We start from the raw sequence: 23,225 nt of genomic DNA, 5'->3' as shown, positions 1-23,225 counted from the left end.
CACCTTCAGTAGCAAGTAGAAGATCTGCGATTTCGTCCTTGTTAGCATCAGTTCTCAGTTCACATTCAAGGTTGGCATTCTATTTAAGAAACTCCTTAGCTATTTTCTAGGTGGAACTCTATCCTTTTGCATCTAAGGAAGGTCCTTTGTGTCGTGCGAATGGATTTCCCAGCTAATCTTTCTTAAGTGAGTTGCCTCCTTGCCCAATTTAGCTCCACTGCAGTTACTGACCTAGGAAGAGAGCTTCCTGCAAGTGAAGTGGAGAAAACTTATACTTCATGTTTCAAAGAAAGCATCTTCCTCTAAAGTAGGATCGGTTGCTATGTGGGTATAATTTACGTTCGAAAAACATAAACACTGATTGAGGAGGGGGTTAAAGAAGAAAGTCTTACAGAAATGGAATGTAGAGCTTTCCTCCTCTGGAAAGGAAAGTGTAGTGTTCAGTACATTGTTCATTCTCCTCTAGCTTTTTGAGACATGAAAACAAAAAAGGACTTTTCCAATAATATTGAAATAGCAGTTATTCATAACTTGAGTTAAAGAGTGGTTTGTTTTGCCCGTTATGAAAGTTTTTAAGTTATTAGCTACCTCCAAGTTGGGCTTCCCTGGTGGTGTTACTAAGTCCAAGCTCCCTCTGCTTGCTGCCTGATGGGCCAATGAATCCAAGAGACAAGGGCTGAGCAATGAAGGGACCAACTGCAGAGCCAGATGACAGAGAAGATGGCAGGCTAGTGCTTCTGATTAACCATCTTATTAGGGTCTGAATGCCAGGTTCTTTTGTAGATCAGACATTGGGGGGACATAAGGAAGCAAAGTAGAAAGGTCATTCATCTTGCAAATATCTCCTAGAATGTCAAGCCTCAGGCAGTGGATGTGTTAATTTCTTGCTTCCTACCATCTATAGGTGGACAGGTTCTGAACAAAGGCACTTTAGTTTAACCGTCAGGCAGAGGGACAGGATTCTCTGAGGCAGGCCATTCTAGATGGTTATAACAAAAGCAAGTCAAAGAAACGCTTCCAACATGGAGTCAGAATTGGCTTCTTCTCTGCAACAGTGGCTCAGTGGTAAAGAATCCACCTGCCAGTGCAGGAGACTCGGGTTCCATCCCTGTGTTGGGAAGATCTCCTGGAGTAGGAAATGTCAACCCACTCCAGTATTCTTGCCTAGGAAATCCCAGGACAGAGGAGCCTGGTGGACTATACTGTGTTGGACACGACTCAGTAACTAAAAACAAGCTCCAAGCTGGGTCCTGTCTTACGCTCCAGGCAAGAGTGCACTCTCCCTTCTCACAGCTAAGGAGTCCTTGAGTCTCATCAGCTTAACTTTCTTGAATAGCCCTTCCCTGGCCCACTGCATCTCCCTGTAGTATCTCTCAGTTGGACCTTGTACCAGCTTCCTGTCTCTGCTTTGCCATCATTGCCACTCCAAAATGAACATCTTCTCATCTGGTGATCACCTTCTCACTGAAAATTTCCTACCAGCTACTGGTGTGTGTGTGCTCAGTTGTAGCTGAGTCCTTCTGGCCACATGGGCTGTCACCCTCCAGGCTCCTCTGTGTCTAGGGTTTTCCAAGCAAGAATCCTTGAGTACGTTGCCATTTCCTTTCCCAGTGGATCTTCCCTACCCAGGGAGCAAACCCAAGTCTCAGGGCATCTCCTGCATTGGCAGAGGATTCTTTACCACGGAACCACCTGGGAATCCACCTGGGAGTGTGGAGCTGTCCACGTCCTCCACTTTCTTCCACAAGGTTCTGGTGTAGGTAGAGTTCCAGACGAGGCAGTGAAGAAGGGGAGACAACCTCAATGGAGGCTGCCTTTATTCAGGCAAGGAGGGGCAACAGCCGGTCTAAGGACCAGGCAGATCACACGGGGTCAGGGAGGCTTCATATTTAAGGGGAGGTTTTGTGGAAGCAATAGGGGAAGACTTAGGCGGCACGTTTGGGTAGTCTTTAGCTGAGATGGCCGTTTGTGGATGAACAGGGGCAGGGGGTCCCGGGCGGATGCAGTCTGCCCGGAGTATCAGGGTTGGACTTAAAGTTCAGCTTTGTCATCCCCAAAGTCAGGTGGTTCAGCAAGGGCCCTTGTGGCTATTATCTTTGTGCAGGCCTGAGGCCTTTGAGGTCTTTATCTTCTTTTCTAGGCTCGAGGACTCCTTCACTGGGAGACCTCTCAAGGCATTCGTCACAGTATTTTTGAGGCTATTTTCTTCTTTGACTCCCTTCTTGTACTACACTGATAATTCCTAAGGAATATACTTGGTTTCTTCATCTTTGAGTCCCCTAGCACCTCACTTTATGCAGCCATACTTAAGGTTTTCATTTTTAATAGAGTTTGTGGGTGAATGGATGTTACCAAGGCTAAAAAATGAGTCCAAATGAAGAAGAGTAATGCCATGATTTAAAATTCTGAAATGGAACCTAGCAATAATGTAATCTAAGTCATTTACTTAAAAAAAAATTGTATGCTAGTAATAATTTTCTACTTTTGATAAAAGAAAGACACATGGAAGGAAAGATTAATTCTGTTTCTAGTTAGAGACAGATTCTAATATTGGATATGGATATAAAGTAAACATTCTATATATACTGAAAAGTAATGAAGCAAACTGTAAGCTAAGAGCCAGCTTTCCAACAATCAGTTCAGTTCAGTCAGTCAGTCATGTCCGACTCTTTGTGACCCCATGGACTGCAGCACACCAGGCTTCCCTGTCCATCACCAAATCCCGGAGTTTGCTCAAACTCATGTCCATCAAGTCAGTGATGCCATCCAACCATCGCATCCTCTGTTGTCCCCTTCTCCTCCTGCCCTCAATCTTTCCCAGCATCAGGGTCTTTTTCAGTGAGTCAGCTCTTTGCATCAGGTGGCCAAAATATTGGAATTTCAGCTTCAACATCAGTCCTTCCAATGAACACCAGGACTGATCTCCTTTAGGATGGACTGGTTTGATCTCCTTGCTGTCCAAAGGACTCTCAAGAGTCTTCTCCAACACCACAGTTCAAAAGCATCAATTCTTCTGCACCCAGCTTTCTTTATAGTCCAACTCTCACATCCATACATGACCACTGGAAAAATCATAGCTTTGACTGGATGGACAAAGTAATGTCTGCTTTTGAATATGCTGTCTAGGTTGGTCACAGCTTTTCTTCCAAGAAGCAAGCATCTTTTAATTTCATGGCTGCAGTCACCATCTGCAGTGATTTTGGAGCCCAAGAAAATAAAGTTTGACACTGTTTCCACTGTTTCCCCATCTATTTGCCATGAAGTGATGGGACCAGATGCCATGATCTTCATTTTTTGAATGTTGAGTTTTAAGCCAGCGTTTTCACTCTTCTTTCACTTTCATCAAGAGGCTCTTTAGTTCCTTTTCACTTTCTGCCATAATGTTGGTGTCATCTGCATATCTGAGGTTATTGATATTTCACCTAGCAAGCTTGATTTCAGCTTGTGCTTCATCCAGCCTAGCATTTCACATGATGTACTCTGCATATAAGTTAAATAAGCAGGGTGACAATATACAGCCTTGACACACTCCTTTCCCCATTTTGAACCAGTCATTTGTTCCATGTCTGGTTCTAAATTGCTTCTTTACCTGCATATAGGTTTCTCAGGAGGCAGGACAGGTGGTCTGGTATTCCCATCTCTTTAAGAATTTTCCACAGTTTGTTTTGATCCACAGAGGCAAAGGGTTTAGTGTAGTCAATGAAGCAGAAATAGATGATTTTCTGAAATTCTCTTGCTTTTTCTGTGATCCAGAAGATGTTGCCAATTTGATCTCTGGTTTCTCTGCCTTTTCTAAATCTAGCTTGAACATCTGGAAGTTCTCGGTTCATGTACTGTTGAAGTCTAGCTTAGAGAATTTTGAGCATTAGTTTGCTAGTGTATGGAATGAATGAAATTGTGCAGTAAGTAGTTTGAACATTCTTTGGCTTTGCCTTTCTTTGAGATTGGAATGAAAACTGACTTTTTCCAGTCCTGTGGCCATGCTGAATTTTCCAAATTTGCTGACATGTTGAGTGCAGCACTGTAACAGCATCTTCTTTTAGAATTTGAAATAGCTCATCTGGAATTCCATCACAACCACTAGCTTTGTTCATAGTGATGCTTCCTAAGGCCTACTTGACTTCACACTCCAGGATGTCTGGCTCTAGGTGAGTGATCACACCATCATGGTCGTCTGGGTCATTAAGATCATTTTTGTATGGTTCTTTTGTGTATTCTTGCCACCTTTTTAAAATATCTTCTGCTTCTGTTAGTTCCATGCAGTTTCTGTTCTTTATTGTGCCCCATAGAAAGCAGCACACCAGGCTTCCCTGTCCTTCACTGTCTCCTGAAGTTTGCTCAAGCTCACGTCCATTAAGTCAGTGATGCCATCTAACCATCTCAAGACTATATGATTTCTTTGCTAAGGAGTTGGACACAACTTAGCAACTGAACAACAATGGGAATATCAAAAGGATGTTATCATATTTCATGATACATTATCATCTGGAAAATCTAAAACATTCAGAATGCAAATATGCCCACAGAAGTAAAGTAGAAACTTATAAATAATATGTATTCTATAGAATGGCTAGAAAAATCTCAAAATCAATATTGGAATCCCCTAGGGTGACAGAGAAAAATGGTATCCCTGTGCCTTACTAAAAAGTAATAATAAAACAAGTAATGAAAAACAAATGAGATAGAAAAGTCCAAAGCTATCCCCATAGTTTTTATTTGCTTGAGCTAGAGGAGTGAGTGGAGAAGGCAATGGCAACCCACACCAGTACTCTTGCCTGGAAAATCCCATGGATGGAGGAGCCTGGTGGGCTGCAGTCCATGGGGTTGCTAAGAGTTGGACACAACTGAGCAACTTCACTTTCCCCTTTCACTTTCATGCATTGGAGAAGGAAATGGCAACCCACTCCAGTGTTCTTGCCTGGAGAATCCCAAGGACGGCAGAGCCTGGTGGGCTGCCATTTATGGGGTCGCACAGAGTCAGACACGACTGAAGCGACTTAACAGCAACAACAGCAGCAGAGGAGTGAGAGAAGACTTCAGAAAGTGGTCCCCCTCCCTTTTTTTCCCCAGACTTCAATTTTATTTTAAACACAAAGCACATTGAAGGGAATTTTCTACAGGGTATTCAATGGCTGTAGGTGTCACCAGGAAACAGAAAAACCTTCGGTCTAAGTTAATCACTTAACAGCTAGGATTAAAATGAAGAGGCTAGTTGGGTCTCCCTATTAGGGTGGTGTTTGCTTGCTTCTGCTTTGTCCTTTGACAGATTAGAGGAAAAATAGGAAATATCTTACAGTTACTGTCCCCAGCTAGTTATTCATCCATTTAGTGGGCATTCATTGGGCACCTCTGTGTTTATTTGGGGTGGCCCTTAAGCAGATGGGGACACATCAGTGAACAGAGATGAAAATCCCTCCTGTGTGGGAAGAAGCAGACAGCAGACATAAACATCAGACGTAAATGCATAGAGTGTAAGAAGGGGATTTGTGCTTTGTAAAAATAGAGTGGTCACTAAGAGGGATCAGAAGTGCTGAGATGATGGCAGGAAGGGATGCAGTACTAAATGGAGGATCGAGATAGGCCACAGTGAGAAGGTGGCACTTGGAGGTGGAAAGTGAAAGTTTACCTGTGTAAACTACCCTTGTTTCATATGGAAGAGCATCACTGGCAGAGAGAGCCCCATGCAAAGGATGGGATGCCCAGTTGGTTGAGGAAGTACAGAGAGGCCAGTGTGGCTGGAACAGAGTGAATGAGGGCAGGAGCCGAAGGAGATGAGGTCAGGGAGGAGAGCAGTCACTGGAGAGATCTGAGCAGAGTTCAGGAGCTGACATAGTTTAGATGAGTCACTTTGGCCTCTCTTGAGAGTGGCAGAGGAAGAAGTCTGGTGGACGTGATAGATTCAAACAAGAGATGATGATGATTCACTAGGCTTGTGGCAGTGACACTTGTGAGAAGTGACCCAGTTCTCACTTACCTATTTTATTTTTCTGCACAAAGTATAATGATTTTTTTAAAAATTACATGTAATATAGGCAAAATGGTTTCCATATTTTTTGTAAATTAATTTTAATTGGAGGCTAATTACTTTATAATATTGTTTGTAGAGGTTTTTGCCATACATTGACATGAATCAGCCATTGGTGTACATGTGTTCCCCATCCTGAACCCCTCTCCTACCTCCCTCCCCATCCCATCTCCCAGTGCACCAGCCCTGTGCACCCTGTCTCATGCATCGAACCTGGACTAGTGATCTGTTTCACATATGGTGATATGCATGTTTCAATGCTATTCTCTCAAATCATCCCACCCTCGCCTTCTCCCACAGAGTCCAAAAGTCTGTTCTTTATATCTGTGTCTCTTTTGCTGTCTTACATATAGGGTCATTGTTACCATCTTTCTAAATTCCGTATATTTGTGTTATTATACTGTATTGGTGTTTTTCTCTCTGGCTTACTTCACTCTGTATAATATGCTCCAGTTTCATCCACCTCATTAGAACTGATTCAAATGCATTCTTTTTAATAGCTGAGTAATATTCCATTGTGTATATGTACCACAGCTTTCTTATCCATTTATCTGCTGATGCACATCTGGGTTGCTTCCATGTCCTGGCTATTGTTAACAGTGCTGCAGTGAACATTGGGGTACACGTGTCTCTTTCAATTCTGGTTTCCTTGGTGTGTATGCCTAGCAGTGAGATTGCTGGTCATACAGTCCCAGAAATTGTATGCCCAACAATACAATCATATGCCCAACAGTACAATCATATGGCAGTTCTATTTCCAGTTTCTTAAGGAATCTCCATACTGTTCTCCATAGTGGCTGTACTAGTTTGCATTCCCACCAACAGTGTAAGAGGGTTTCCTTTTCTCCACACCCTCTCCAGCATTTATTGTTTGTAGACTTTTTGATAGCAGCCATTCTGACTGGCATGAGATGGTACCTCATTGTGGTTTTAATTTGCATTCCTCTGATAATGAGTGATGTTGAGCATCTTTTCATGTGTTTGTTAGCCATTTGTATGTCTTCTTTGGAGAAATGTCTGTTTAGGTCTTTGGTACATTTTTTGACTGGGTCATTTATTTTTCTGGAATTGAGCTGCATGAGTTGCCTGTATATTTTTGAGATTATTCTTTGTCAGTTGCTTCATTTACTATTACTTTCTCCCATTCTGAAGGCTGTGTTTTCACCTTGCTTATAATTTCCTTCATTGTGCAAAAGCTTTTAAGTTTAATTAGGTCCCATTTGTTTATTTTTGCTTTTATTTCCTATACTCTGGGAGCTGGGTCATAGAGGATCCTGCTGTGATTTATATCAGAGAATGTTTTGCCTGTATTTTCCTCTAGGAGTTTTATAGTTTCTGGTCTTACATTTATATCTTTAACCCACTTTGAGTTTATTTTTGTATATGGTGTTAGAAAGTGTTCTAGTTTCATTCTTTTACAAGTGATTGACCAGTTTTCCCAGCATCACTTGTTAAGGAGATTGTTTTTTCTCCATTGTTTATTCTTGCCTCTTTTGTCAAAGATAAGGTGTCCATATGTGTGTGGATTTAGCTCTGGGCTTTCTATTTTGTTCCATTGATCTATATTTCTGTCTTCGTGCCTGTACCATACTGTCTTGATGACTGTGGCTTTGTAGTATAGTCTGAAGTCAGGCAGGTTGACTCCTCCAGTTCCATTCTTCTTTCTCAAGATTGCTTTGGCTATTTGAGGCTTTTTTGTATTTCCACACAAATTGTGAAATTATTTGTTATAGTTCTCTGAAAAATAGCATCAGTAGCTTGATAGGGATTACATTGAATCTATAGATTGCTTTGGGTAGTATACTCATTTTCACTATATTGATTCTTCCAATTCATGAACATGGTATATTTCTCCATCTATTTGTGCCATCTTTGATTTCTTTCATCAGTGTTTTATAGTTTTCTATATATAGGTCTTTTGTTTTTTTAGGTAGATTTATTCCTAAGTATTTTATTATTTTCATTGTGATGGTGAGTGGAATTGTTTTCTTAATTTCATTGTTAGTGTATAGGAATGCAAGAGATTTCTGTGTGTTAATTTTATATCCTGCAACTTTCCTATATTCATTAATTAGCTCTAGTAATTTTCTGGTGGTGTCTTTCTTTTGTAGGGTTTTCTATGTAGAGGATCATGTCATCTGCAAACAGAGTTTTAGTTTTTCTTTTCCAATTTGGATTCCTTTTATTTCATTTTCTTCTCTGATTGCTGTGGCTAAAACTTCCAAAACTATGTTGAATGGTGAGAGTGGGCGCCCTTATCTTGTTCTGACTTCAGAAGAAATGCTTTCAATTTTTCACCATTGAGGATAATGTTTGCTTGGGTTTAGCACAAAAATAAATGAAAGAGAAACAAAGGAGACTATAAGAAATATCAACAAAACTAAAAGCTAGGAAAAACTGTTTAAGTCAATAAGTTTTTAAGGAAATTCACATATTCTGGTTCTGTCCACTGCCAATCACCTTAGTTCCTCCAAAATCATAATCTTCAAGATAAGATTATTTTTGTTCAGTTGCCAAATTATTTCTGACTCTGCAACCCCATGAACTATAGCATTTCAAGCTTCCCATAGCCCTTTCAAAAAGAAATTTGCACAGTCCACAGTTGTCAGTCCATAATTCTTTTAGTTGGGCTTCTTTGGTGAGATACAGACACACTTCAAAATTCCTTACCCATAATCTTTGGGATCCAGTTTCCTCAAGCAATTTACTTTAGGATGCTAGAAGTTAAATATAGCAAGTACATTGCTGTTCATTGTTTCATCTTCTTTAATATTGAAAAGCCTTGTTATATCCAATTTTTACTCATGAAAATGAAAAGAAAGTGTTAGTCGCTCAGTCGTGTCTGACTGCGACCCCATAGACTGTAACCTTCCAGGCTCCTCTTTTCATGGATTTCCCTGACAAGAATACAGGAGTGGGTAGCTATTCCCTTCTCCAGGGGATCTTCCTGACCCAGGGATCAAACCCAGGTCTCCTGCCTTGCAAAAAAAAAAAAAAAAAAGTTACAGGTCTCATTGTCACCACTGCAATAGAATTACAGTGATGGAAGCAAAACCTGTGTTCTCAATGGAGCCATGTTAATTTTGCATATATCTTGAAGGTGGTGTTTTCTCAGGATTTGGTCTGAGTTAGGAGACAGATAGAGTTTGGAATAATGCTAAGGTTTTTGGTCTGAGCAACTCCAACAGTGGATTGTCTTCAGCTAAGCAAGGGAAAACTGGGAGAAATATGTTTCTGGGGGAGAAATCAGAAGTTCAGTTTTAGATATTAGACATCCCCCTGGGATGGCAGTGTTGGGTATCTGTGTACCGGCTGTTGGGAGTCCTAGGCATGTGGACTTAAAGGGCCCATGTGTCCATACTTGTTATCTGCTAGCCTGTTCCTGAAAACTTTCACAGACCTTTCGGAAGTTCTCAAAGGCTCCGTCCTTTGCTGGCCAGATGTAAGTATATTGGTAGGACCATCTATTGTTGTAGATGATGACAGCATGTGTACACTGGGTAACAGGGCACTGAGTCTGAGTAGGCTGCACTCAAAGTCATATCCAAATGGATGAGATGATATAAGTGCTGAAATGGAGTCTTAGATAATTAAGCATGTAACGGTTAAATGCATCTAATGCTGAAAATTGGGACAGGAGTAAGGCTACAATTAACCTTGTGATGCATCAGAAAGAATGATATATTCCCCAGGAGTAAATCACTTACCCATGTAATGCAATTACATTCTTTTAGGGCAGTGGTGGACCAGTGGGTAAGCCATATCCTCCAAGGCATTAATGGAACTCTGTGTCCCAAATAATGTGGCTCAGGCCATGGTCATTTTTAAGGGAGGGAACAGATATCATCAAAGTAGGGAAAGTTGGAGAAAATAAAAATAAAAGTTATATATATTGCCATGGATAATAAACATGATTTTGATCATAAACATGATCTAGATCTTGCTAGAAACCCCAGACTAAAAATAGTTTTGCATGGAGAAAGAAGAGTGTGTAATAGGTATGCTGAGGGCAGAGGATCAAGTCTTGGTCATTTTAATATGTGGGTATACAATAAATGTTGGTGATTTTTTTTTCTTTTTGGCCATGCCATGCCATGCAGTATGCCAGATCTTCCCCAACCCAGGATCAAACCTATGCCCCCTGCATTAGGAATGTGGAGTCTTAATCACTAAACTCACAGGAAAATCCCAATGTTGGTGAATTTTAACTGCACGTTGAAATGTACTTGATCAGTAAGAAGTGAGGAATGGATATTGGGCAGGCAGTTAGTCAGCTAGAGGATATTAAAAAATACCCCAGAAAGAATCCCTTGACGAGAATGTATCAGTTGGGGTGGTTTAGGATGTTTGGGAAAGTATTTTAAAAGTGTCCATCAGCTTCAAACAATTGTAGGGAAACAAGGGTTATTCAAAGTTGATGAAATCTTATCAGTGATTGACAGTAGGGTATTCATGCTTAACAGGCCCCAGATCTTTGTCTTCTTAAGATAATAGCTGTTATGCCTTGGATTTGAAGTATGGTTTTTAAAAACTCATCCTCACTGGTATAGCATAGAGCCTTCTAGATTTTTCTCATGTCAGACAGCACCATAGCTGCTGGAGCTTTCCCATCTGGAGCAGAGTAACCTGTAGAGCACCCTTTCACAATTTCTGGTGTTCCTAAAGGAATAAAGAAAAGAAGTTGGGGAAGAGCTGTCAGAGGAAGAGTAGTCCTGAGTAGGCTCTGGAACATTGGCATTGAGTCCTTCTTTAACATCACTGGTGGCTCGAATCCTTGAACCTAAGTGTTTCAGATTTGCCCTTTCTAGATGGGCTTCCCTGGTAGCTCAGCTGGTAAAGAATCCACCTGCAGTGTAGGAGACCCCTGTTTGATGCCTGGGTTGGGAAGATCTGCTGGAGAAGGGTTAGGCTACCCACTCCAGTATTCTTGGGCTTCCCTGGTGGCTCAGATGGTAAAGAATCCGCCCACAATGCAAGAGACCAGGGTTCAATCCCTGGGTTGGGAAGATCCCCTGGAGAAGGGAATGGTTACCCACTCCAGTATTCCAACCTGGAGATTCCATGGACTTGCAAAGAGTTAGACACAACTAAGTGACTTTCACTTCACTTCACTTCAGACAGAAATTCCAGGTTCACTATCCAATTCCTTTATATTCAGGACCTCCATGTTATAAAGCTAAGGGAGCATCATTACCCTCTGGTCCATGTGAACGAGGCCTCCTGGAGTGCTGTAGTCCTTCAGGATTACAGCCTGCTTGGCCTTCTGCTGTGTTTCTGCTTGCCTTGCCATTGATTTGGTCCAGACTCTAGAATGGCTCAGCATACCATGTGATCGTATTTTCTGTCCTCTTGATCTCACTCTGGACTGTGAGAGGCTTCAGGGAAGAAGTTAGATTTTATGTGTTTATATTAATAATAAAGCCTCTCACATGACACCCTTCACACAGAGTTGCTCAATAAATCTTTCCGAAATAAAGTTGACCCTTGAGCAACATAGGGATTTGCGACACTGACCCTCCATCCAGTAAAAAAAATCTATGTATAATTTACAGTCAGCTTTTTTTTTTTTTTTTTTACTGTCTTAACTTGTGGGATCTTAGTTTGTCAACCAGGGATTGAACCCGTGCTCTTGGCAGTGAAAGCACAGAGTCCTAACCACTGGGCAACCAGGGAATTCCTTTGTCAGCCCTTTTTATATGAGTCCTTTGTATCCGAAGTTCTGCATCCCTGGATTCAACCAACTAATGTTAGAACTATAGTATTTGTTGTTGAAAAAAAAAAAACAGGCTGTAAGTAGCTTATGTTGTTCAAGGGCCAGCTGTACATGTTGTGACTTGTTGAGACTTGACTATGTATTGGCTTTGTGTAAAATATTTCGCCTGTTCTTGTCCCTTAACCCAAATAGTGATCCTCATGGGGGTGCACATTGCCTTCATTTCTCCTTTGAGGATGCTGCGATGGGGAGCAGGTATTAATATATAAGGAGACAGTGAGTGAAGACAGTTCTAGAAGGTATAACTGAAATAGAATGTTGGATTGAGGGAGAGCATTTTATATAAAAATTGATGAGATGAGCATGTTTAAATGTTGATAGGATGTATTCAGCTGTAAATTAGAGACGGACTTTCATAGTTGAGAGACCTGAAAATTGATGTTTGGAGATGAACTCAGAGTACAGGCACACGGAGGAATGGACAAGACGCTTATTCTCCTGATGCAGGAATGAAGATGAGATAGATTCAGTGAAACTTGATGGGTGGGAAGCTCAAAGTTCCTGTCTGAATCCTTTTTTAAAAAATCTTTGAAGGAAAGAAAGTTACCTATTCAGTTTGAGGAAGAAGTTTGTGGTGGTCACAGTGATGGTGATAGTAGTCTTAAGGAGACTGGCAAGAGCATGAAATGCTTTGTGTAGAAATTCAGAGTCTGAAGCAGCTGATTCAGAGATCCTCACATTTTTATGTACTTCCATCAATTTGTATGAATGAAATTGTCTCTTACGTTTAAGAGATTAAACTACAAATTAAAATTGTAAGTATACATTTGCTTTGTATCTACCAGAAAAAAAGAAGTTTGAATGCTAAGTTGCTTCAGTCATGTCCAACTTCTTGTGACCCCATGGACTATAGCCTGTCAGGCTCCCCTGTCTATGAGGATTCTCCAGGCAAGAGTACTGGAGTGGGATGCCATGCCCTTCTCCAGGGGATCTTCCCTACCCAGGGATTGAACCTGTGTCTCTTAAACATCTCCTGTATTGGCAAGCAGGTTCTTACCTCCACCTGGAAAGCCCTAAAAAGTAAGTTTGGCCCAGTTTAATAAAGAGGGGTCTTCTGCACCAAGGCGAGGTTTGAGTTTTATCAAATACTTTTAAAGAAAATAAGCTTTCCTTTTCCTGATCTCTACTTCTTGATTCAGGCTAAAGTTATATTTGCAGCCAGATGCTATGGGAAGTAGAGAATGAGTATCTTCAATAGGATTCTTTTGCTTGAAAGAGACTCAACTCAGAAATCCAAGCCAAAGGGTACCAAGAAAACTAGGAGGTTATTCATCTGTATAGCTGAAAAGTCCAGAAGTCCAGCTGGATCAAGAGCACAAAACTATAGTCATGGTGTCCCTTCTTCCCCTTCTCTCAGCGCTGCTTGTTTCTTTGTGGGTTTCATTCTCTGGCATGGCCTCGCATTTTGTTGGCAAGATAACCCCCTTCCCCACACCCACCCCCACTGCTCCAGGTTTAGAGTTCAGGTCTCAGGTTTGAATCCCAGTAGTACTTTTATAGGTCAGATAACAGTGTCCATTCCTAGTCTAATTCATGTCTCTTGAAGGAATGTCTGTTTTTCATTGACTCCTTGGGAGGGAGACCAAACCCATCCCTGGAGTCAGAAGTCAGAGTAGAGTGACTTTTTCCCAAACCATCTGGACAGAGAGTGGGAAGAGAGAAGACCCATAACACTTGACCCTCTGAGCCACCAGGGAAGCCCGTAATGATTGTCTAGATGCCATTATCAGAAGCAGGGACGGTAGATGTGATCTTGAAAACAGTTTTGTTTTGCTTTTTTTTCTTAGAGTAGATAAAAGTAAAATTGCCCAATGTAATCATATTCTCCACAAAGTTTTCTGGCCCAGTGCATTTTCCCTGGCCACATAATTTGGGCAGCGTTGATTGGACCCATAATGGGTCCAATAATATTTGAAAATATCTATTTTTCCAAGAAATAGAAGCTTTCAAAGACACGCTACATAGATTCTTTTCCCTCATCCTCTTATGATCTTTGCTTTTCATCTTGGTGTCCTAATTTTGCCATTGTACATCTGCTTTTCTATTTTGGAACTTTGGTAAGAAATAGATTTGTGTGGATATACTGATTTAGTATGAAATTATAATGAAAGTAATTTGCATATTCAAACCCTCTCTTAATGGGAGGAAAATCAGTGATAATTGCAACCTAAATGTCTCTCAGGGAAATTAAGTGGGTTAGTGGGGGCATATTGACTGTTGCATGGAAGTAACATGAAGTGTATACACCCAAGCCCTGAACTTGTGATGATTTCTTTTTTTGACTTTCTAACACAGAGTACATTTTCCTGTCTGTGATTTGCTATTGTGTTGTCCTTATAGCTTCATGTTTTATTAGCTTCATGTTTTGAATGAGATCAATTGGAAAGTACTTTGGTAACAACTGTTATTTTGGCTATTATTATTTAGTTGAAATGATGTCCAGTCACTTGTTTGTATTATTACTACAGTCCTATCTGCCAGCATACGTTCTACTTCAACATTGTACACCTAACATTTTGTTTGGTTTGGGATGTTCATGCATTCTTTTTTTTGTAACAATATTTATTCTTCAATAAAGCCTTTAAAACTGGTCAACATTAAAAAAACTTTAAAAATTTAACTGGATGTATATTTATGTCATATACTGAGGTAGGAATAATTGGAAAATGTTTCTTATGTATAAGGAGAGGTTGGAAGGTGTCCAAATTTAAGTATTGGACTTACTGGATTTGATGTCCTTGTGATACATTTAGATGAGCAGATGTGTCCATCTTAAGTTAGGGTAAGAACTCTAGAGATCAAGAGAAGACAGACTAGAAATAAATGATTTTAAACAAAAGGGTGTGATCTATAGTTGAAAAGTGTATAAGTCAGGCTCTGGAGGTTGGGAGGCACATAGGAGGTATCTGAAATTAGGACACTGTTCCAGCTAGGATTATGGGACTGTGGTTTGGGGATATGAGTGCTTGAAGTTATCTAAGGAATATCCTAGGGTGGGAGTGAATGCACAGCTCTTGAAGATAATTCTGGCAGGTGCTGCTCATCTTCTGGCTCGACATGAAGCCCATCAGCTCTGTGGGCTGCTTTCTGCAGATGTTCATCATGATTATGTCCCTTCCCGTGGAGTCCTCTGCCTTTCTGGTCACGGCTTAGGACCACTGTGTGGCCGTCTGTCTCCCACTGCACTACCCATCCATCATCATGGAACAGTTTGTCATCAGTGCGGCCATCTTCATCATCTTCTGCAATTTGCTGGCCACACTGCCTACACCAATTCTGGCTGCCAGACTCAGTAACTGTGCCAGCAATGTAGTGGGAAACTGTATCTGTGCCAGCATTTCTATAGCAAAGGTCTGCTGTGGGGGTATTCACCTGAATAAGCTCTACCAACTTGTGAGGGTTTGGTGCCTACTGGGTTCTGATCTGGCCGTTATCTTGCTATCCTACTGCTTCATCTTGAGAAAGTGGCAGACTTGAAATTCTGGCTCATTCCAGCCTCTCTGAAACCATAATGTTTCCAGTCTTTTTCCATGGAATTTTATCAGGTAAATACTTTATGATAATTTCACCTGTCCATTCAAAGATTAATATATGAGTGGCCTGAGGGACATCAGGTTTGTGTGCATCTGTTCAGGTGTATTTGCTTTCCCTGACATTGTTTGCATTGTTGGTTATTGTGCATCCTTATTCTTCTATACAACTTGGCCCCGTCCCATGTTGATGGATTGACAGTTCAGACTCCCCCCTTTCTCTTCCTTTTACCTCCTTTTGGATTACCTTCTTGAAAAATACATATATTTCTCCATCTTCTTCTCCAGAAAAGAGAAGGTTTAAGCTCTCCTCTCTTTCCAGAAAAGAAAGTTTTTTCTGAGATCATTTTCTTAGACCAAGAGGCATAAAGAACAGTGAGCAGAAATATAGTTCAAGGGGGTGTTCTTTCTGAGTTTATGTTTTTCTCTGTTTTCCTTTTCAAAAGCTCGGCCTTCTTTAATTTTCACAATAGAAGCAGCTGAATATTTGTTTTGAAAATGTCAGCTGAATTTTATGTGACAAAGGTAGCGGATGATTTTTGTGATTTTTATGATTTTATGATGACAAAGGGTAAGCTGTGACCCTGCAGGGAAGACTCCAGTACTGGAGTCTCGTTGGATCTAGCCCCACCTGGTTCATTCTTATTGCTGAGGGCTCAAATTCAGTGCTTCCTGCTCAAAGAGTGTTTCTGATGTCCAGCCTCAAATAGCCAGGCAATCCCTATCATATCATGTGACTTCATATTGATTTTACTTAAAATATTTTTATTAAGGATGAAACAATGTCATTTGCAGTAATATGGATAGTAGCTGAGTCTAGAGATGATCATACTAGAGATGATCATACTAAATGAAGTATGTCAGAAAGAGAAGACAAATACCATGTGGTATCACTTATATGTGGAATCTGAACTACAACACAAAGGAACCTATCTACAAAACAGAAACGTAGTCAAAGAGAACAGACTCGTGATTGCCAAGGGACAGAGTGGGTGGGAGAGAGAAAGATTGGGAGTTTGGGGATTAGTAGGTGCAAACTATTGTATATGTCATAGATCATCAACAAGGTTCTACTGTAGTAGCACCGGGAACTATATTCAATATCCTGTGATGATCCATAATTGAAAAGAATATATATATATATATATATATATATATATATACACACACATGTATTTGTACATATATGTAATATATATACACATATATTTAATATTGTAAATCAACTATCAGTTCAGTTCAGTTCAGTCGCTTAGTCGTGTCCGACTCTTTGCGACCCCATGAATCGCAGCGCGCCAGGCCTCCCTGTCCATCACCATCTCCCGGAGTTCACTCGGAAATCAACTATACTTCAATAAAATTGAAAAAATAAAATATTTTTCATTGAAGATTAGCATATATACAAAAAGTAAAGGGATCTTTTTTTTTTAACTTTTTATTTTTACTTTATTTTACAATACTCTATTGGTTTTGCCATACATTGACATGAATCCACCACGGGTATGTCATCAGCACCCGGAAGCCCTCCTGGTGTTCCCTTGGAGTCACTATGAGCTCAGAGTAACCACTGTCCTGACCTCTATTAGCAGTGACTGCAGTTGGAATCTCAGAGGAAGTCCTTATTTGGGCCCAGCTTCGTTCCTCAGTGTTTCATTTCTGATATTCTCCTATGTTTTTATATGTAGAACTAATTTATTCATTCTCAGTGCTGTATCGTGTTCCTCTCTGTGCATATATGTATATATATGGACTTCCCTAATGGCTCAGATGGTAAAGCGTCTGCCTACCATGCGGGAGACCTGGGTTCAATCCTTGGGTCAGGAAGATCCCCTGGAGAAGGAAATGGCAACTCACTCCAGTACTCTTGCTTGGAAAATCCCATGGACAGAGGAGCCTGGTAGGCTACAGTCCACAGGGTCGCAGAGTTGGACACAACTGAGTGACTTCACTTCACTGTGTATATACCTAATTTATTTCATCTGTGCTGCTGTTGATGGGCATTTACTCATTTTCAGCTTGGGGCTATTACAAACAATGCTGTGGTGACATTCTTGAATATATATATTTTGGTGAGCACTGTGGGAATTGATTTTAATTCTGAAACTACATGGTATACACCATGTGGTATGTATTTATTTAGACATTTTCTAACTCCACTCCCATTAAAATCTAGTCTTACAAAGGTGAAGACCTTGTTTTACATTTTTGTCTTGCTTATGTTTCTCTTTCAGGTTTTTTCCAGCATAATTGTCATATAATAATCCATATATATTTTTTACACTGAGTTTTGATAAATGTATACACCCATAAAACCATTACCACAACCAAGATAGTGACACAGTGACCCCCAAAAGTCTGCTCTTGCTCCTTATAATTGCCGTTTCCCTCTTCTCCCTGCATTTCCCATCCCAGGCAACTGCCAATTTGCTTTCTGTCACTTATACATTACTTTGCATTTTTTAGAATCTTGTATAAATTGGATCATAAACAATATACTCTTTTCTTTTCACTTAGCATACTTTGAAAGTCATGTTGTTGCACATATCAACAGTTTATTTCCTGTTGTTGATGAGTAGTGTTTTATTGTATGAATATACTACAGCTTATCCATTCATCTATTGATGGACATTTGTTTGTTTTTTTTTTTTTTTTTTTTTTTTTTAGATGTCTTTTTTTTTTAGTTTTTTATTTTTTTAATTTTAATGGGAACGCATGTAAGAATTATTGATGGACATTTGATTTGATTCCAGTTTTTGTCCATTATAAATATGCCGCTAGAAATGTCGACATATAAAACTTTCAAGCATGTGCTTTCACTTCCCTTGTGTATTGTATATAAGTGTGGAATTGCTAGTTCATATGGTAGGTCAACTTAACTCCATAAAAAACTGTCATCCTGTTTTCTGTATAAGAATTTCAGTTGTCCATATCCTTCCCAGCACTTTGAACAATCTTTGTTTTTCATTTTATCTCATCTAGTGGGAGTGGTGGCATCTCATGGTTTTAATTCATATTTCCCTAATGACTGATGGTGTTGAGCATTTTTAATGCATTACTTGCCATTTGTATATATTCTTTAGTGAAGCATCTGTTTAAATATTTTGTTCATTTAAAAAATTGGGCTGTTTTCCTTATTGATTATGAGGTTTTAAAAATATATTCCAAATAAAAGTCCTTTGTTACATCTATATTTTACAAATATTTCTCCTAGATTGTAGCTTGACCTTTTAGTCTCATAGCAGTGTCTTTTGTCTTAATAGTCTATCACCAAGAACTAGAGCAGTGGTTAGCACATGTTGGCACTTATAATTGTTCCTTGAAAAGCAGATTTAATGAAGGGCTCCTAGCAAGTATCTTCGATTCCAAACCAAGCTTAACCAGTCCCAGAACCTTTCATCTTAATCAATACATTATTATATATAGGCATGTATACTATAATGAAGTACATTATAATAAAGTAATACATGTTAACTTCAAGGAATTTTGGATGTAAAAGAGAAATAATAGCTAACTAATAATAATAAATAGTTTTGAGTTATTGCTTTGTGCCAGACCTTGGTCTAGGCACTTTCTGTTCCTTAAAAAATATATATATATATATATATATACACACACACACACACACACACACGTAGGATATATATGTGAGACTGTATATAATATGTATATATAGCTTTTCATTCCTTAAAATATATGTGTGTATATATATATGTGTATATATATAGTATATACGTGTGAGACTATATATGTATTTTAAGGAACAAAAAGTGTTTAGACCAAGGCCTGGCACAAAGTAATGACTCAAAACATCTTATCTCAAGTATTGTTGTTCCAACAACTCATAGTTGGGACTGGAAAGTTAATTTTAGAAAATAAGTAGTATATGGGCTTCCCTTGTGGCTCAGCTGGTAAAGAATCCACCTGCAATGCAGGAGACCTGGGTTCAATCCCTGCATTGAAAGAATGAGTTGGAAAGAATAATAGTATATAGACAGACATTAACCTTGTGGCATTTATACTCGCCTACTTAAAGTTTTAGGTATAAAAGAACTGGAGCCAATTATACAGAGTGAAGTAAGCCAGAAAGAAAAACACCAATACAGTATACTAACACACACACACACACACGCACACACACACACGCACACACACACACACACACACACACACACACACACACATATATATATATATATATATGGAATTTAGAAAGATGGTAATGATGACCTTGTATGCGAGACAGCAAAAGAAGCACAGATGTGTAGAACAGAATTTTGGACTCTGAGGGAGAGGGTGGGATGATTTGGGAGAATGGCATTGAAACATGTATACTATCACGTAAGAAACGAATCGCCAGTCTGTGTTTTATACAGGATACAGGATGCTTGGGGCTGGTGCATGGGGATGATCCAGACAGATGATATGGGGTGGGAGGTGGGAGGGGGGGTTCATGTTTGGGAACTCATGTACACCCGTGGTGGATTCATGTCAATGTATGGCAAAACCAATACAGTATTGTAAAGTAAAATAAAGTAAAAATTAACAAATAAATAAATATAAAGTAAAAAAAAAGTAGTATTATTAATACAGTTAGATAATGAGACAAAGGCCAGAGTACATTTGTTATCAAGAAATCACAATGAACATTTTCATCTGATTCTTAAAAGAAATATGTCCTTTTTCCCATTTCTTTCTTTCCCTCATGGGAAACTGCTCAGTAGATAAATACTTCGGAGTTTTTGGTATAAATTATCTCCTGGTTTACTGCTTACTGGGCCATCTAGGTGGCTCAGTGGTAAAGAATCCTCTTACCAATGCAGGAGATGTAAGAGATGAGGGTTCAATCCCTGGGTCAGGAAGATCCCCTAGGGTAGGAAAGGTCAACTCACTCCAGTCTTTTTGCCTGGAGAATCCCATAGGATCACAAAGAGTTGTACACAACTGAGCAACTAAGCACAAACACTTATATGTGAGATAGGTGTTGTAGTTGCTATAATTTTCCCTGTTATAAAAATAAGGAAACTGGTGCTGATGGAGATGAAGTTACCGTGTTCCAAGTCACTAAGTGGGAAACTGGTTCAGCCAGTGTTTGAACAAGACATTCTGACTCCACAGGCGATGGAGGTGGGATGTGAAGGAGGTGTGCAGAGGGCTTTAGGGAGCACAGTGACTTTTTCCACCACCCAGCTTTGCACTGCTCGACGGGCTGTGTGAGCTTATGATGCCTTAACATTTTTGAAGGGTATTTAAATATAACATTTTGTAAGAGAAATACCTGCATTCAGGTTTTGGGCTACACACTTTGTTTTTTTTTGTTGTTGTTTGTTTGTTTGTTTGTTGTAGTTTTTTATTTTTTAAATTTTAAAATCTTTAATTCTTACATGCGTTCATACTTTGAAGACCTAGATAGACATGTAGCTATAGGAATGGCTGAGTTTCTAGTTGTGGAGACCAGCTTGGTTGACTGCAGCTGTGGTCATTGGGTTCCATGGGCCACTTGGCTTCACAGGGTCATGTCCCCACGCCAGGTGGACGGAGCCAGCCTCGGGTCACAGTGCCTCCTCCCCCTTCTCTTCTCTCCATGTTGTTAGACGTGATGATTAAATAGCTTTCAGTGTGCCATTTTACTAGACCATTCTTTCTTAATAAAACAGATGTCTCTGTCTCTGTCTCTCTCCTCTTTTCTCTAAATTTTGGGAACACATTTCTTTTGGGGTAGGTGGGAGACAGAGGATGTATGGGAATTTTAGTAGTTTTTAAGAATTATTGTGTGGTCTGTGGTAAGTCTTATCAAAAACTGGATAAGTGCTTTTCAAGAAATCAAATTTGATCAGATTTGGGGGCAGAAAAATTTGTAAGGAGGGGATCCTCGGCCAGCACTTTGTCAACAGTCTGGTGCTTATTTTACTCAATTGAAATATTCCACAGTCATTGAGAAGATATTCAAGTAGTGCTTGGGCAACACAGAATGTATGAAAATGTGCAGCAAAATCATGCAGCTCTGTAAACCCTTATACTGCTTCCATTGCTAATGTGGCGACCAGATGTCTCTTCTGTGAGCTGCTCTTGGTAGTGTTTCCCAATCACTAGAGTTATTTGAAGACTTACTTCCTGAATATCTCCAGCTCTGTATACTTATATGTATGTGTATGTGTATATCTATGTGGGTGTATTTATAGTGTAACAACTTTGTAGATCTTTTATTCATCTATGTCAAGAAATGGAGAACCTGACTTTATAATTTTTGTTAATCCATATTAAACTAATTTTCCACTGGAGTATTAGCAGATAAAGTACATTTTGCAAGGAGATAATCTTAACAGCTCAAAATATTATTTCAAATTTGGTATAAAGAGATGGAATTATAAATTGTAATGTCTGGAGATGTCAAAAAAGCAAATATCTGGAAAATTAAATCTAGTAAATACTGTCTTTGATACACTCTTGGTTTGTCTTGCTGATATTTGTGCCTTTATGAAGGAGTAGCTGTCAACTTTGGCTACGTGTTGAGTCACCAGGGAAGCTTTATAGCCTTACAGACATAGAAAACAAATGTATGGTTATCACAAAGGAAAGGTGGGGGGGATAAATTAGGAGGTGGAGGTTGGGATTAACATATACACACTACTATATATAAAGCAAACAAGGGCCTACTGTATAGCACAGGGAATTCCACTCGATGTTTTGAAATAACCTATAAGGGAAAAGAATCTGAAAAAATGTATGTATAACTGAATCATTTTGCTGTACACTTGAAACAAACAGAAAATTGTAATCAATTATACTTCAATTAAAAAAATACTGATATCTGGACCACATTCCAGGTGATTCTGGTTGAATTGATCTGAGGTGTTAGAATCATGATTTGTAAAAGACTTCCAGGAGCAAAGAAGTCTCAGAACCACTGTCCAAAAGGAAGAGAAAGCAGCAAGGGGCATCTGTGACCAAAGACTCCGAGCAGCAAGGGTAGCTGGGGAAATATACTTATGAATCTTTGGAGAAAGTGGCTCTCATTTGAGTGTTGTAAGCCGGATATTCAGTGTTATGAAAATGCTTGTTGTTGTTGTTGTTCACTTGCCAAGTCATATCTGACTTTTTGCAACCCCATGGACTGCAGCACGTCAGGCCTCCCTGTTTCTCACCATCTCCCAGAGTTTGCCCAAATTCATGCCCATTGAATCAGTGATGCCATTCAGCCATCTCATTCTCTGTCACCCTCTTCTCCTTCTGCGCTCAATCTTTCTCAGCATCAGGGTCTTTTCCCGTGAACTGACTGTTCACTTCAGGTGGCCAAAGTATTGGAGCCTCAGCTTCAGCACCAGTCCTTCCAGTGAGTATTCAGGGTTGATGTCCTTTAAACTGACTGGTTTAACCTCCTTGAGGTTCAAGGGACTCTCAAGGGTCTTCTCTAGCACCATAATTTGAAAGCATGAATTCTTTGGTGCTCAGCCTTCTTTATGGTCCATTTCTCACATCTGTATATGACTACTGGAAAGACTATAATCTTGACTCTATGGATCTTTGTCAGCAGAGTGATGTCTTTGCTTTTTAATACCCTGTCTAGGTTTGTCATAGCCTTCCTTTCAAGAAGCAATTGTCTTCTAATTTCATGGCTACAGTCACCATCCACAGTGATTTTAGAGCTGCTTCCATCATTTCCCCTTCTATTTGCCATGAAGTGATGGGACCAGATGTCATGATCTTAGTGTTTTGTTTTTTTTTTAAATATTTAGTTTTCTGAGAACTCTTCACTATGACCCATCCATCTTAGGGGCCCTGCAGGGCATGGCTCATAGCTTCATCAAGTTATGCAAACCCTTTCGCCATGAAAAGGCAGAGATCCATGAAGAAAAATGCTTACAGAATGGAAAATCAGGAAATAAATAGGATTCTGTGG

At 39.8% G+C, this 23,225-nt stretch overlaps 1 protein-coding gene and 1 non-coding gene across 3 annotated transcripts in view; one reads left to right on the top strand and one right to left on the bottom strand.

Moving 5' to 3' along the window:
* PAK5 (p21 (RAC1) activated kinase 5) overlaps positions 1–23,225 on the top strand; it is a 423,702-nt gene that overhangs the window by 12,286 nt on the left and 388,191 nt on the right. The window lies entirely within an intron of this gene.
* Positions 9,023–9,131, bottom strand: LOC114117653 (small nucleolar RNA SNORA1). Its single transcript, XR_003591318.1, has one exon. It is a non-coding gene; the product is annotated as a small nucleolar RNA SNORA1 (small nucleolar RNA).

This window comes from Ovis aries, chromosome 13 (genome assembly GCF_016772045.2).
Source record: "Ovis aries strain OAR_USU_Benz2616 breed Rambouillet chromosome 13, ARS-UI_Ramb_v3.0, whole genome shotgun sequence".
NCBI classification, from domain to species: Eukaryota; Metazoa; Chordata; class Mammalia; order Artiodactyla; family Bovidae; genus Ovis; species Ovis aries.
This window is presented reverse-complemented; position numbering and strand designations above follow the sequence as displayed.